This window comes from Cyprinus carpio, chromosome A5, assembly GCF_018340385.1.
Source record: "Cyprinus carpio isolate SPL01 chromosome A5, ASM1834038v1, whole genome shotgun sequence".
In the NCBI taxonomy this organism is placed as follows: Eukaryota; Metazoa; Chordata; class Actinopteri; order Cypriniformes; family Cyprinidae; genus Cyprinus; species Cyprinus carpio.
The window spans coordinates 17,968,375-17,980,753 of record NC_056576.1 but is presented as its reverse complement, the minus strand read 5'-3'; the positions used below and the strand labels follow the sequence as shown (position 1 = coordinate 17,980,753).

Below are 12,379 nucleotides of genomic sequence, written 5' to 3'. Positions count from 1 at the left end.
CCTGTAATGCAAATGTCAAGGGAGCCACTCTCAATTTGACATATTTGGGACATGCTACATTATACTATTGCTCAAGGTTACCCAAAATATTCTGGCCAAACATTGGAGGTTTTCTTCTCCAAGAAGATGCCTTTTAAAACTGGCACCACTAAACTGAAATTTAATGGCTGGTATTAAAATATTTTGTTGGCCTATCCTGAAATAAAGAAAGTATATATATTCATATATTTCTATGCATATATCTGCAAAATCTCTGAGACAGATGAAACCATAGGCACAGTCACTTTAACCTTAGACTGCTAAATCTGTCATCCTAAACATGAGTCGGTTTATTAAAACAGGAAAATATATGAGCAATTGTAAAGCTGATCTAGTATTGTATCTCAGTGCCAAATCCTCTATACACAACAAAAGCGTATCTGCACAGAACAAGATTTTATGAATAAATACCAAGGTGAAGGGTTGGCTCATGAATATTAAATAGGTTACGTGACTAGACAGTCTAGCAAGACTACCTGGCAATGTGTTGACACGAGCTAATTAATATTCATGAGCCAGGCCTTCACACTAACATACCGGGATCAATCCCAGGATTCTAAAACTCATTACGGCACCAATGTCTCACAGCGCAGAGTTCATAGAGCCCCTGATTTAGCACTGGGTCAAAGCATTGTCCTCCTGCCAGGCTCAGCACTGGGGCAGTTTTATCTTTATTAGGCCAGGGCTGTTTCTGGGACTTACAGAGAGCAAACACATACCTATTAAGACAATGCATAAGAAATGCCTCACAATAAACACAGACACACTACACTGATAACTAATATAGATCTGTCTGAATCTAAATCAAATTTTAAATCTTAATTTATGATCACACATCCAAGGTTCCATTCATTCAGTCATTAACACCACAGACAAATAGCTAAGACTGCAAATGATGTGCATTTTTCATTCATTTGTAAATAAATATACTTAAGTAATGTGTGTATTGATATACTCCACTATTAATAAATTAAATTAATTAGGTCCCTTTTTTAAAAAAAAAAAATCTTTATTATGAATTTATTTTACTAAGTTACTGAACATTTAAGTTATTAACATTAAAATCATGTTTATAGAAAATACAGATACAATTGTATCCAATAAAATGTTATTTTGAGAATCGAAATATTATATAAATATATTAAATGTTTCTGTAATACATTCAAAATGTCTGTTGTTAAGATTCTTTAAAGCTGTTGAACCAAGGCTGCATTTATTTGATCAAAAATACAGTAAAAACAGAAATATTTTGAAATAATTATTACAATTTAAAATAACTGCTTTTTTATTTTATAATATTTTAAAATGTAACTTATTCCTGTGATGACAAAGCTGAATTTTAAGCAGCCATTACTCCAGTCCTCAGTGTCACATGATCCTTTCAGAAATCATTTTATTTATACTTAATATATATTTTTAAGGACTCTTTGAAGAATAGAAATTTCAAAACAACAGCATTTATTTGAAATAGGAATATTATGAAACAAATGTATGTGCTATCACTTTTGATCAATTTAATCTGTCCATTCGTAATGAAAGTAATTCCTTAAAAAAAATAAAAAATAAAAACCGGCATCTGAAATTAAATGTACATGGGCACAGTGTAGCAGAAACTGCATGTGACATCCACTGGGCAGCCACGCACCCTTGGCTTATCAAAATCTAACATGCTCAGCAAAATCATGTGCGGAAGCATTTCACTATAAACACATATGATAGTATGTTAAAGTATTTGACAACAAGCACAACATAGAGTAGAAACAACGCACAGCTGACTTTCTAAATGTGTACAGATACGCCAGCTCTGACACACATTGAATATATAGCCTACAAAATTAGATTTGTGCCACTGTAGATGTATGTGAATTTGTGTTCACAGACTAGCAGAACAGTTAAAAAAGAGAAAATTGTAATCCTCAGACTTCACTTCCTCCTGGGCAGATGGCCATCTGATAACAACGTCTGATAACAACAGAGAGGCACCGTAAGAGAATTCTTGGTTCATCAGGACTCATGTTTAAAACAGAGATTTTGACTCATCCAGACACATACTTTCACCACCATGGAATGTGAGAGACTACTGTTACATGCTACAGGTCTTAAATGACTTCTATTTGTCTGCATATCCTCCTGTTCATGCAATCGGGTGTGAGGTGAACCACATGTTCTATGAATGTTTGCGTAATTGTATTTTCCCCCATTAAAATGGTAACATAAACAGCACAATAAGCAAAATAAAATAAAGAAATAACCACACAAAAAACACCTTAACCCAGCACAACACAATTCATTCTAAAAACTCTTTAACCCAGTATTTGTGGGTGCTATATAGATTTATGCTATTACCACACATAATTCACCTGCTTTGTGCCCAACAGGCTGTACTTGCTATCGTCAAACATGCTAACGTCAAAGAGAATGCAACTCACAACGTGTTTTTCAGTGTGTAAGTGTGAGTTTGCATTCACAGATGCTTCAATTGTTCACCCAGGTGCTAGATATCCATTTCAATCCAAGACATCTGTATGCAGTGAGCAGACTTTAGTGAGCACACACATACATACACACACACACACACACACACATTCTTCCTGCACTGGCAGAGCTGAGCTCTAGCAGGCATCCTTGTAGAAGCAGAGTGCATTTATGGCGGCTGTTAAAGCGAGTCCCTCCGGATGAGGAGGAACGCACAGAGCAGAGTGAAGGATATGTGCAGAGGAAAAACAGGAGGAGGAGAGGTGAACGACTGCAATGCTCCATGCCCACGTTCTGCCTCCTCTCACTTCAATTCAACACCAAAGCTTTGATGCAAACTGTGAGGGAACAGCGCCCAAACGGTTCTAGCGCTGTATCAGTCAGTGGGTGGTGATCGGGAACCGTGTGCTATTAGACAAGATAAACAGCAAACTATCGCTTGACTAAACACAGGGAGAAAGATGTGCTTTGAAATAGAAAATAATGAATGGTGTGTCACCATAAACTTTCTACACTCTACAACAGTGGTTCTCAACAAGTAGGTGCTATTATTGAGTCATGGAAAGCTGGGGAAAAAACAATGTTAATGCAAATAATAAAATGCAACTATATGATCATTCATATGTAGGACAACAAAATAAATACTTTTAACTTTTAAAAGGGAAGAAAAATGCTCTTACATCCATCTGTCACTTGGTAGAAGCCAAATTAGGCAGATGCCAACATGGACAGGTTGCACAACATGCCCTTATGCTCAAAAGCCATGAATAAAACCAGACTGCAAAACTAGATTACTGAGTAAAAGTATTAGTAGTAGTAGTAGTAGTAGTAGTAGTAGTAGTAATAGTAATATCAGTAGTAAAATAATAATAATATCACTATTTTTCACCACCAACAACAAAAATTTAAGACAGTTATTTCTGTTTTGTTGTATTGTGTCAGTAGGAAATATCAGTTTATATTTCCAAACATTCCTTTTTTCATTAATTGTAATAATCCAGTGAGATTATTGTTTGCACAAGGAGTCTGACAACATCCAGTGCTCCACACAGAGATCTGATCTCAGCATCATCCAGTCCGTCTGGAATCACATGACTTTTCACAGTACTGTAACTTTGCAGGTAGGTTTCTTCAAGCATCTTGGAGTCGTTGCCACAGTTCTTCTGAATTTAGCCTGTTTCAGGTTTTTCTGTTTTCCTTGTCACTCCAGATGGAGATCTGATCTTTGCGTGGAGCACTGGCTGTTGTCAAGACTCCTTGTGCAAACAAAAATCTCACTGGATTATTATAATTAATGACAAAAGGAAAGTTTGGAAATGTAAACTGATATTTCCTACTGACACACTACAGCAAAAGATATAAATAACAGAATTTTTTTTGTCTGTGAAAATACTAATGGCCTAAGACACTTCCATTTTTGTTTAAACATTTACACAACTGTCAATTGTCCGACGGTTGTGAAACACTAAAACTACCACTGCAAGCACATGTTGGATAAAAAGAAGGCTAAAATCAATATTTATTAATTATTTTACTCTAGTAGTGGTTTAGCCAGCCAGATAATCAGCAAAGAAAGACCTCCTGGTTGGGCTACTAAACAATTAAGTGACACACTTAACCTCTTCCAGCTACTGTACATCCAAATGCATAGAAAAGTATTGCTACAATACATGATGCATTATAGTCTTACCATCTAAGACGTCTATAAACAGCCATAACTTTCCCTTTAAGAGGCTGGTAAGCGCTGAGGGAGAGTGGGAGCACTGATGAGATGAATATTGACAGGCTTTAAACTGCTGGAGCACACAGTGATTGAGGACACGGCCAATGTACTGTACATGCAGATGAATACAAATGGGATTTCACTCATGGAGGAACAAATAGACAGATTACAGTTACAGAGTTTAATATGCTGCTGCTTGCGTTAAGCTGCCCTTTTGGATCTACAAATGTCTTGATGTAATCAGGTGTGTTATTTTAAAAGGACCTGTCAAAAATAATTGTAACACTAAGATAATAAAGTGGATCTTATTAAGTACGTAGATGAAGTAGGACATACTCACCTCAGTCTTGCAGCATTGGATGTTTCTTCCACTAGTCTCTCTACAGCAAGGGATCTGTGAGTGATATAAAAAAAACTCTGTTAACCTAGTTTGAGTAAATGTCAACACAAAGAGTATACGAGCCTTCAAAACCCGTTATTCAAAATAAATATTGTGAACCCATCCTGAAACATGAGCTTTACTTCCTCCGTAAAGTACATACAGTACCTGTCAGCACTGCTGGGAAGACATACAAATAATCTGAAAGTATTGGCAAATAATCTATATGTTACAATATTATAAAGGTGATCTACAGGTGATAAATCATTTATAAGCTGTATGCTGGAAAATGGATGATATGAATCCTGCTTGTGGGATGCTTGGCGCGTTTTTTTTTTTTTTTTGTCTTTTTTCCCATCACATATATTTATAATCATTTGAAAGCTTAAAATCTCAAAATTAATACAGTGAAAAGCATTTTGAAATTGGACATTGCTTTACCATGGAAATGGTATTTTAAAATCTTTTAGCGATCTCCTTCCCCATAGTGGGCAAGTGTCAAGTGTTATATTACAAAAATGTATTACAGTATTTTACAATCTAAACCTTTTAATTTTACAGCAACTTTGGATTAAAAACTATTTTGTAAAATATTTGAAAAATTAGTACAATACATTTAAACTTCTGTAACTTTTTTATACTCTCATTTTTAGAAATGATTTCACTTCTGCAATAATAATTATAACAATTAAAGTTTGGTTAGTGCATTTTCATGTCTATGTTCAGAAATTGGGGGTGACAGTTAAGGGTTAAAATGAAAAAAGTGAAAAAAGTGTACCGCCTTGTTTCTGCTGTTGATCTCGAAAATAGCACTGAGTTTTGTGAATAAAATGATATCTACAGTGACTCATTCTGTTAAAACAGCTAAAGTTAAGTCTCTAAGATGATGGTCTTTCCTGTGACAGACAGGTTTGATTCAATTATGTTCAGATTCAGAGAAAATTTTGTATGAAAATTAAATCAATTGTGATATCAAAATTCAACCCCAACTCTCTGAAGCCATCTTCCTGTTTCAGTGCTGACAGTGACACTTTTTTACAGTATAATAAATTCCGTTCTTTAAAAAAAAAAGTAAAGTAATAACTAATTTAAAAACACAGAGCACTGTGCATGGAAATTAATACGTTTATTCAGCAAGGGTGCTGAATAAACGTAAATTGATCAAAAGTGACAGTAAAGACATTTATAATGTTACAAAAAAATCACTATATTCAAATAAATGCTGGTCTTTTAAGAGAAGAATTACCGCCCTCTTTTCCAGCAGGAATCCAGACTGCCCTCTTTTGTATGATGTGGACAAAAAGGCCACTTACGAAAAACTCCAGCACTCCACATGCAAGAGAACCAGCTAAAATACATTTTCTGCCTTCTCCAGAAAAGATGTTTGAGGCTTTCGACTGCGGAGAACTCTGACAAACCCGTTGTGTCGGCTAGGCCTGGATTTCAGAGCAAATGTAGGATGCGGCACATGTCACAGGGCTCTTGGGTCTGGTTTGCTGTCTTAAGCCACGAGTCTTAATTCCAAACATGAAGCAGCACCATTTAAACCTATTCAAGTCAGCAAGGAAACAAAGAGCTGCCAACAGATACAAGTGGGATGGGGATTTCAGAGGAGGCTGTCAGAGAATGCCAGCGTGAGAAGATGAACGGCCAAACGAAGACTATTCTCAGAGAGAAACTTCAATCGCATGCTCTGCAAAGATGAAAGAAAGAATTGAAAATGTAGCTATACAACAGAGTGAGACATCAAGAGAGATGCCCTACTGGATATTAGACAGGTACAACAAAGACAACCGCTTAGAGACAGTCTGAATCCAGACACTAATTTAGACACATTTATAACACATTACAGTCCATAAAGAATACAGCGTCCCCTCAGCAAATGGTCCAGGGCCTTTCTGCTGTCCATCTACTTAAAGGGCCACCTGGAACATGAAATGTGAATTTAGCAATACCTTTATGGATTATGCACAGTCAGACATGCTCCTATCATCAACCTACATGAACAGGAGATACTTTATATAATAGGCGGAGTAGTTCAGCGTTGAAATTGTTTTAGTGTTGTTGGAATATATAAATAAAAGGAAACAAATGATTTTGTCATGCATGGGAAAAGCATGTTGCATTTACTCCAAAAGATGCACAACCTAACTCATCGGTGGATGTTTCTCTCAGTACAAATCAACACGTCATTAAAGCTGAGACTTACTGTACAAGACACGATATGTGAAGTTCACAGTATCACACAACCAGCTAACATCTTTAACGTCTGAAGCCCCGGGCATGTGCACTGACCTACAGACAGAACTACCGCTTATGGCCAGACCTAACAGCTTTAACTAGCACTGATGTGTGTGTCTGTGCATGTGTGTGCATGCTGAAATCTACCAATGTATAGCATTCACAGCCTACTGGTAAACCCAAGCTACAAGCATACATCTTACTGTAACATGTATACAGAAGCTACACTAATAAGAAAGTACCATGATTTTAATGGAAATGCAGCATGTTAATCATTAAGTATAAGAGAAAATGTTTAATGTATGTAACATTGTAATCTGGTTAATCTATTATAATGGTAGATTCATGATCTACATATCGAGCAAGTACAGTGACTGAGAGAAAGCTTAATTCATACAGTAACAGACAGCAGAGACTAATCCTCACTGCTGATGTGGTATAATCAGACTGATTCATTAATCACTGGTAATCCCACACTAAGAACGGACACAATATGAGGACAGAGATACAGGAAGGAACAGGCTAGAGTGACAACAGGAAGTTGATGACAACAGAGAGAAAAAACACTGTGACAGTTTGTCAATAAACCTTTTAATCGATCTATCTGTTGCACTGTAAACCCTAATAAGGTAGCAGAACTTTACATTTGAATTTTGCACTACACACGCATGTTAACTGCAATCAAATTTAACTATTGGCTAAATCAACTCATACAATTAGATTGCATAAACATCATGTTAACTCGTATTATATACCTCATATTAACTTTTACAGCCCATCAAAACTGCAACATAACAGAAACTCCCATCATAACAGAGCATTAAACACTAACACATCTCTCCCTATACACAAAATAACACTTCATTTCAACATTTATTCTCTTTATACAATCTAATGCAAATCAAAATATTAACAATAAATCAACAGCAACACAAACAGGTTAAGTTCAGCTTATATGCTTTCTTCTGTGAAGTACAAAGAACTTTAAATAACATTTGAGTGAAACTAAGTAATTTCATGTAATTAGAAATTAGAAGAAAAGCCCAAATAAATAAAGATAATTTAAAGACAATAATGTTAATCACTGTGGCAGAAGAGTAGATATAAAATGTGACTGTCATTATATTTTTTATTTATATAAAAAATATTCATATTTTTAAATCAATATATTTTTTATCGAGCAACAGTCCCAGCAATCTTTTTCGCAGTCGATTTGTCTGAGGTTGATTAGTGACTACCTCACTATTTTTGTGTTTTGTCTTAACTCAACCGCACAGCATTTTTGAAGACACCGTCAGTTTGCTTTCACCCACCAGAGAAGAAACCAAATTATATTTTAAAGGTCAATTTTTAAAACCTGACAAGAAAATGAAGAGATATGATGGGAAAATCATACAAAGCGGTCTCAGAATCTACTTTACAATCAACAACAGCTTTATATTGCAGCCATTAAGCCCTTAAGAAGGATCCATTTCAAACAGTGCATACACACACACACACACACACACACACTTGTGCTAATGTGAGTGCGGATCACATGGGGGCAGGAAGCAGCGGACATTCATTCTCCACCCTGCAGTCATTCTACAAACATTCAACTCTCCTTTTCATCTCTGAATAGCATCTCATCTTGTCTCATCACAGACTCATTTTAAATGGTTCATTTGGATTCATAATTACAACCAGACAACCATGAAGGATTCCAAATAGTTTTGAAGACATTAGACACCATTAGAATCTGCCCAAAGTTCACAAACGAGTTCACTACGGATACCAAAAACAGAATTTTCTCCATATGCTCAGCATAGCTGACACAGCAAAACATCACTTCTCTCTTTCTCAATAGTCACCTCTTTCTTTACTTTTTTTCAAAAAGTTATACACATCATCTCCATTTAGCATGTATGTCAATTTTCTGTTTTAGCAGTGAAATTTGCAGTGTCACTAGAACAAAAACAGCAGCAAAGACTTTTACAATGTTAAAAATGATTTCCATTTCAAATAAATGCTGTTCTTTTGAATTTTCTATTTATCACAAACTGTCTTTAACATTTATTATAAGAAATGTTTCGTCAGTAGTACAAAATCAGCATATTAGAATGATATCTGAAGGATCATGTGAGACTGAAGATAATGGCTGATGAAATTCAGCTTTGCCATCACAGGAATAAATTACATTTAAAAATATAATTAAAACAGTAAACAGTTACTATAAATTGTTATAACATTTCACAACTTATTCTTTAATTTTTTTTTTTTTTTTTTATCAGTTTTAGCTTTTATTATGTTTTATTTTGTAGAATTCTGTTTGACATATTTGTGAAAGAACTTTCTTAAACTATACAGTACAATCTCAATATTTCTCAAATGTTGTTTACATGTCCGTTGCAAGGTTTCATTAATGTTATTAAAGCTGAAATTAACCGTGATAAATGAAATGAAAGCGTGTCAGTTGAGGTCGGGGTAAAACTAGATTACACGCTTGGGAATCAAGCTCAAGACCTGGATTCATTTAAAACTAAAAGCCAAATAAGCTGCATGGACACACTAAGATCATATCATTTTGTTCTAGATAACCAAAACACACATAAAAAAAAAAAAAACCCCTGAGACACTCACCAACCAGAATAATAACACTCACAAAAAATAATATATCTATATTTTGTTCACAAAATCAAAAATCAAAAACATCCTAAACCTAAACACACAAAACCGACTGGAGTATCTAAAACACACGTCCAAAGGAGAGAAAGCGTGTTTAGTGTCAGGTATGAGTGTGTCAGTCTGTAATCCAGGTCACTTTAATTGAATAACGAAGATTATCTTGTCTCAGGGAAGCTACTGTAGCCACAGCCACTCACTCTCACATATCACTGTTGTCATCGAGAGCAGACATACGAAACATCCTCATTCTACAGACTGTAAAACAAAATTAGCAGCAGGCACATTCCCTGCCAAATCCTGAGCTAACCTCTACTAACTTCTAGCTAGTGAATTTGTGATTAGTGGATGGAGACAGAGGTAGAAAAGCCTAATTTCATTTACTCACACGGGCCGAGGGCTCGCTGAGGGGTCGGGCTGGCGGATGGAGGCATGATCCGGTCCTACGGGGGTGAGGGAGGGGACTCAGATGTAGAGGAACCCATCATTTATGCCATGGGTCTTACAAGATGTTCCCCTCCCTGCACTGCATAAGACGTTGCTAAGACCTCCTGGGCATCCCCTTTCACAGGTCATTGCCTGTCCAGAAACAGAGCAAGCAGTGCGGGTGGGGCATAAGGGGAGGAGCTTCTGGTGTTTTTCCAATTTCCCATAACCAAATCAAGCTTATGGATCCACAGAACCAGCTGACAGGATGTGCTTGCCAACTACACGTGAGATTAACCACGCTGTGGGGGATTGGATCCATCTGGGGCATCCCAACTGAAAAAGCCCTAGAGATATTGAAGATGCATACACAGCACTAAATTTAGCCAATGGTAATCATAATTCATAAATGATGAATGCTGCAAATTCATGCTTGTCCTGAGAGACTCTGGACCTTACCCAACTCACATGTGTGCCTCTAAAAACAGCCCAACGAGGAGGAGGAGGAGGACAGTTCTTAAACACACACGGCTCTTCCTGCACCATTAAAAGTCCTTCAAGCAGCTTAATGTAACGCCTTTACATAACTTACTGAGACACAAGAAATTACCATGTTCTCTGTGGTCTGGCATTTAAAGAAACAATGAAAAAGTTAAATGCAGAAGATGCAACAATAGCGGGGTCTTCTGCGCATTGTCCTTCCTGTTGGTTGGGCCGCCTGACTGCTGTATCGAATACAGACATTTTATTGAGGAGATTTACTCTCAGAGGACCACAAAGGATTTAGACGTCTCAAAGCCTGACAGACCTGTGTTTGGACAGCTATCACTCAAGATCAGCTGAATCACATTTCCATCATCATGTGGGTGGGTGAGGTTTAGTCATGGGTGGAAGTAGATTTTGCATATAATGTTCTCAGTAACCCTTTATACACAAGGCTCAATTTGCATTTAGTAGTCAAATGCTTAGATCAGAGGTCTCCGACCTTTTTTACACCACGGACTGGTTACATTTTTGAAAATATTCTCGCGGACCAGCTGGAGGGAGGGGTTTACATATATATATACACAAACCCGATTCCAAAAAAGTTGGGACACTGTACAAATTGTGAGTAAAAAAGGAATGGAATAATTTACAAATCTCATAAACGTATATTTTATTCACAATAGAATATAGATAACATATCAAATGTTGAAAGTGAGACATTTTGAAATGTCATGCCAAATACAGGTCCTTCTCAAAAAATTAGCATATTGTGAAAAAGTTCATTATTTTCCATAATGTAATGATAAAAATTAAACTTTCAGATATTTTAGATTCATTGCACACCAACTGAAATATTTCAGGTTTTTTATTGTTTTAATACTGATGATTTTGGCATACAGCTCATGAAAACCTCAAAAAATCTCAAATAATTAGCATATTTCATCCGACCAATAAAAGAAAAGTGTTTTTAATACAAAAAAGTCAACCTTCAAATAATTATGTTCAGTTATGCACTCAATACTTGGTTGGGAATCCTTTTGCAGAAATGACTGCTTCAATGCGGCGTGGCATGGAGGCAATCAGCCTGTGGCACTGCTGAGGTGTTATGGAGGCCCAGGATGCTTCGGTAGCGGCCTTAAGCTCATCCAGAGTGTTGGGTCTTGCGTCTCTCAACTTTCTCTTCACAATATCCCACAGATTCTCTATGGGGTTCAGGTCAGGAGAGTTGGCAGGCCAATTAAGCACAGTACTACCAATGGTCAGTAAACCATTTACCAGGACCAACACCAGCAGCTGACATGGCACCCCAGACCATCACTGACTGTGGGTACTTGACACTGGACTTCAGGCATTTTGGCATTTCCTTCTCCCCAGTCTTCCTCCAGACTCTGGCACCTTGATTTCCGAATGACATGCAAAATTTGCTTTCATCCGGAAAAAGTACTTTGGACCACTGAGCAACAGTCCAGTGCTGCTACTCTGTAGCCCAGGTCAGGCCCTTCTGCCGCTGTTTCTGGTTCAAAAGCACACGCCTGTGCACGGTGGCTCTGGATGTTTCTACTCCAGACTCAGTCCACTGCTTCCGCAGGTCCCCCAACGTCTGGAATCGGTCCTTCTCCACAATCTTCCTCAGGGTCCGGTCACCTCTTCTCGTTGTGCAGCGTTTTTTGCCACACTTTTTCCTTCCCACAGACTTCCCACTGAGGTGCCTTGATACAGCACTCTGGGAACAGCCTATTCGTTCAGAAATGTCTTTCTGTGTCTTACCCTCTCGCTTGAGGGTGTCATGGCCTTCTGGACAGCAGTCAGGTCGGCAGTCTTACCCATGATTGCGGTTTTGAGTAATGAACTAGGCTGGGAGTTTTTAAAAGCCTCAGGAATCTTTTGCAGGTGTTTAGAGTTAATTAGTTGATTCAGATGATTAGGTTAATAGCTCGTTTAGAGAACCT

General features: G+C 37.2%; 1 protein-coding gene across 5 annotated transcripts in view; it reads right to left on the bottom strand.

Moving 5' to 3' along the window:
* The window catches only part of LOC122145037 (calcium/calmodulin-dependent protein kinase kinase 1-like), a 33,191-nt gene that overhangs the window by 2,969 nt on the left and 17,843 nt on the right, over nucleotides 1–12,379 (bottom strand). For 2 of the 5 annotated variants that reach the window (XR_006160045.1, XM_042756285.1), the window contains 2 exons: nucleotides 4,578–4,631; nucleotides 4,205–4,346 (listed from right to left, as the gene is read on the bottom strand). The gene's annotated coding sequence lies outside the window, so the exon portion shown is untranslated. Of the gene's footprint in view, nucleotides 1–4,204; nucleotides 4,347–4,577; nucleotides 4,632–9,906; nucleotides 10,979–12,379 lie in introns of those variants that run through there. The other 3 variants (XR_006160042.1, XR_006160043.1, XR_006160044.1) reach the window with 2 other exon arrangements.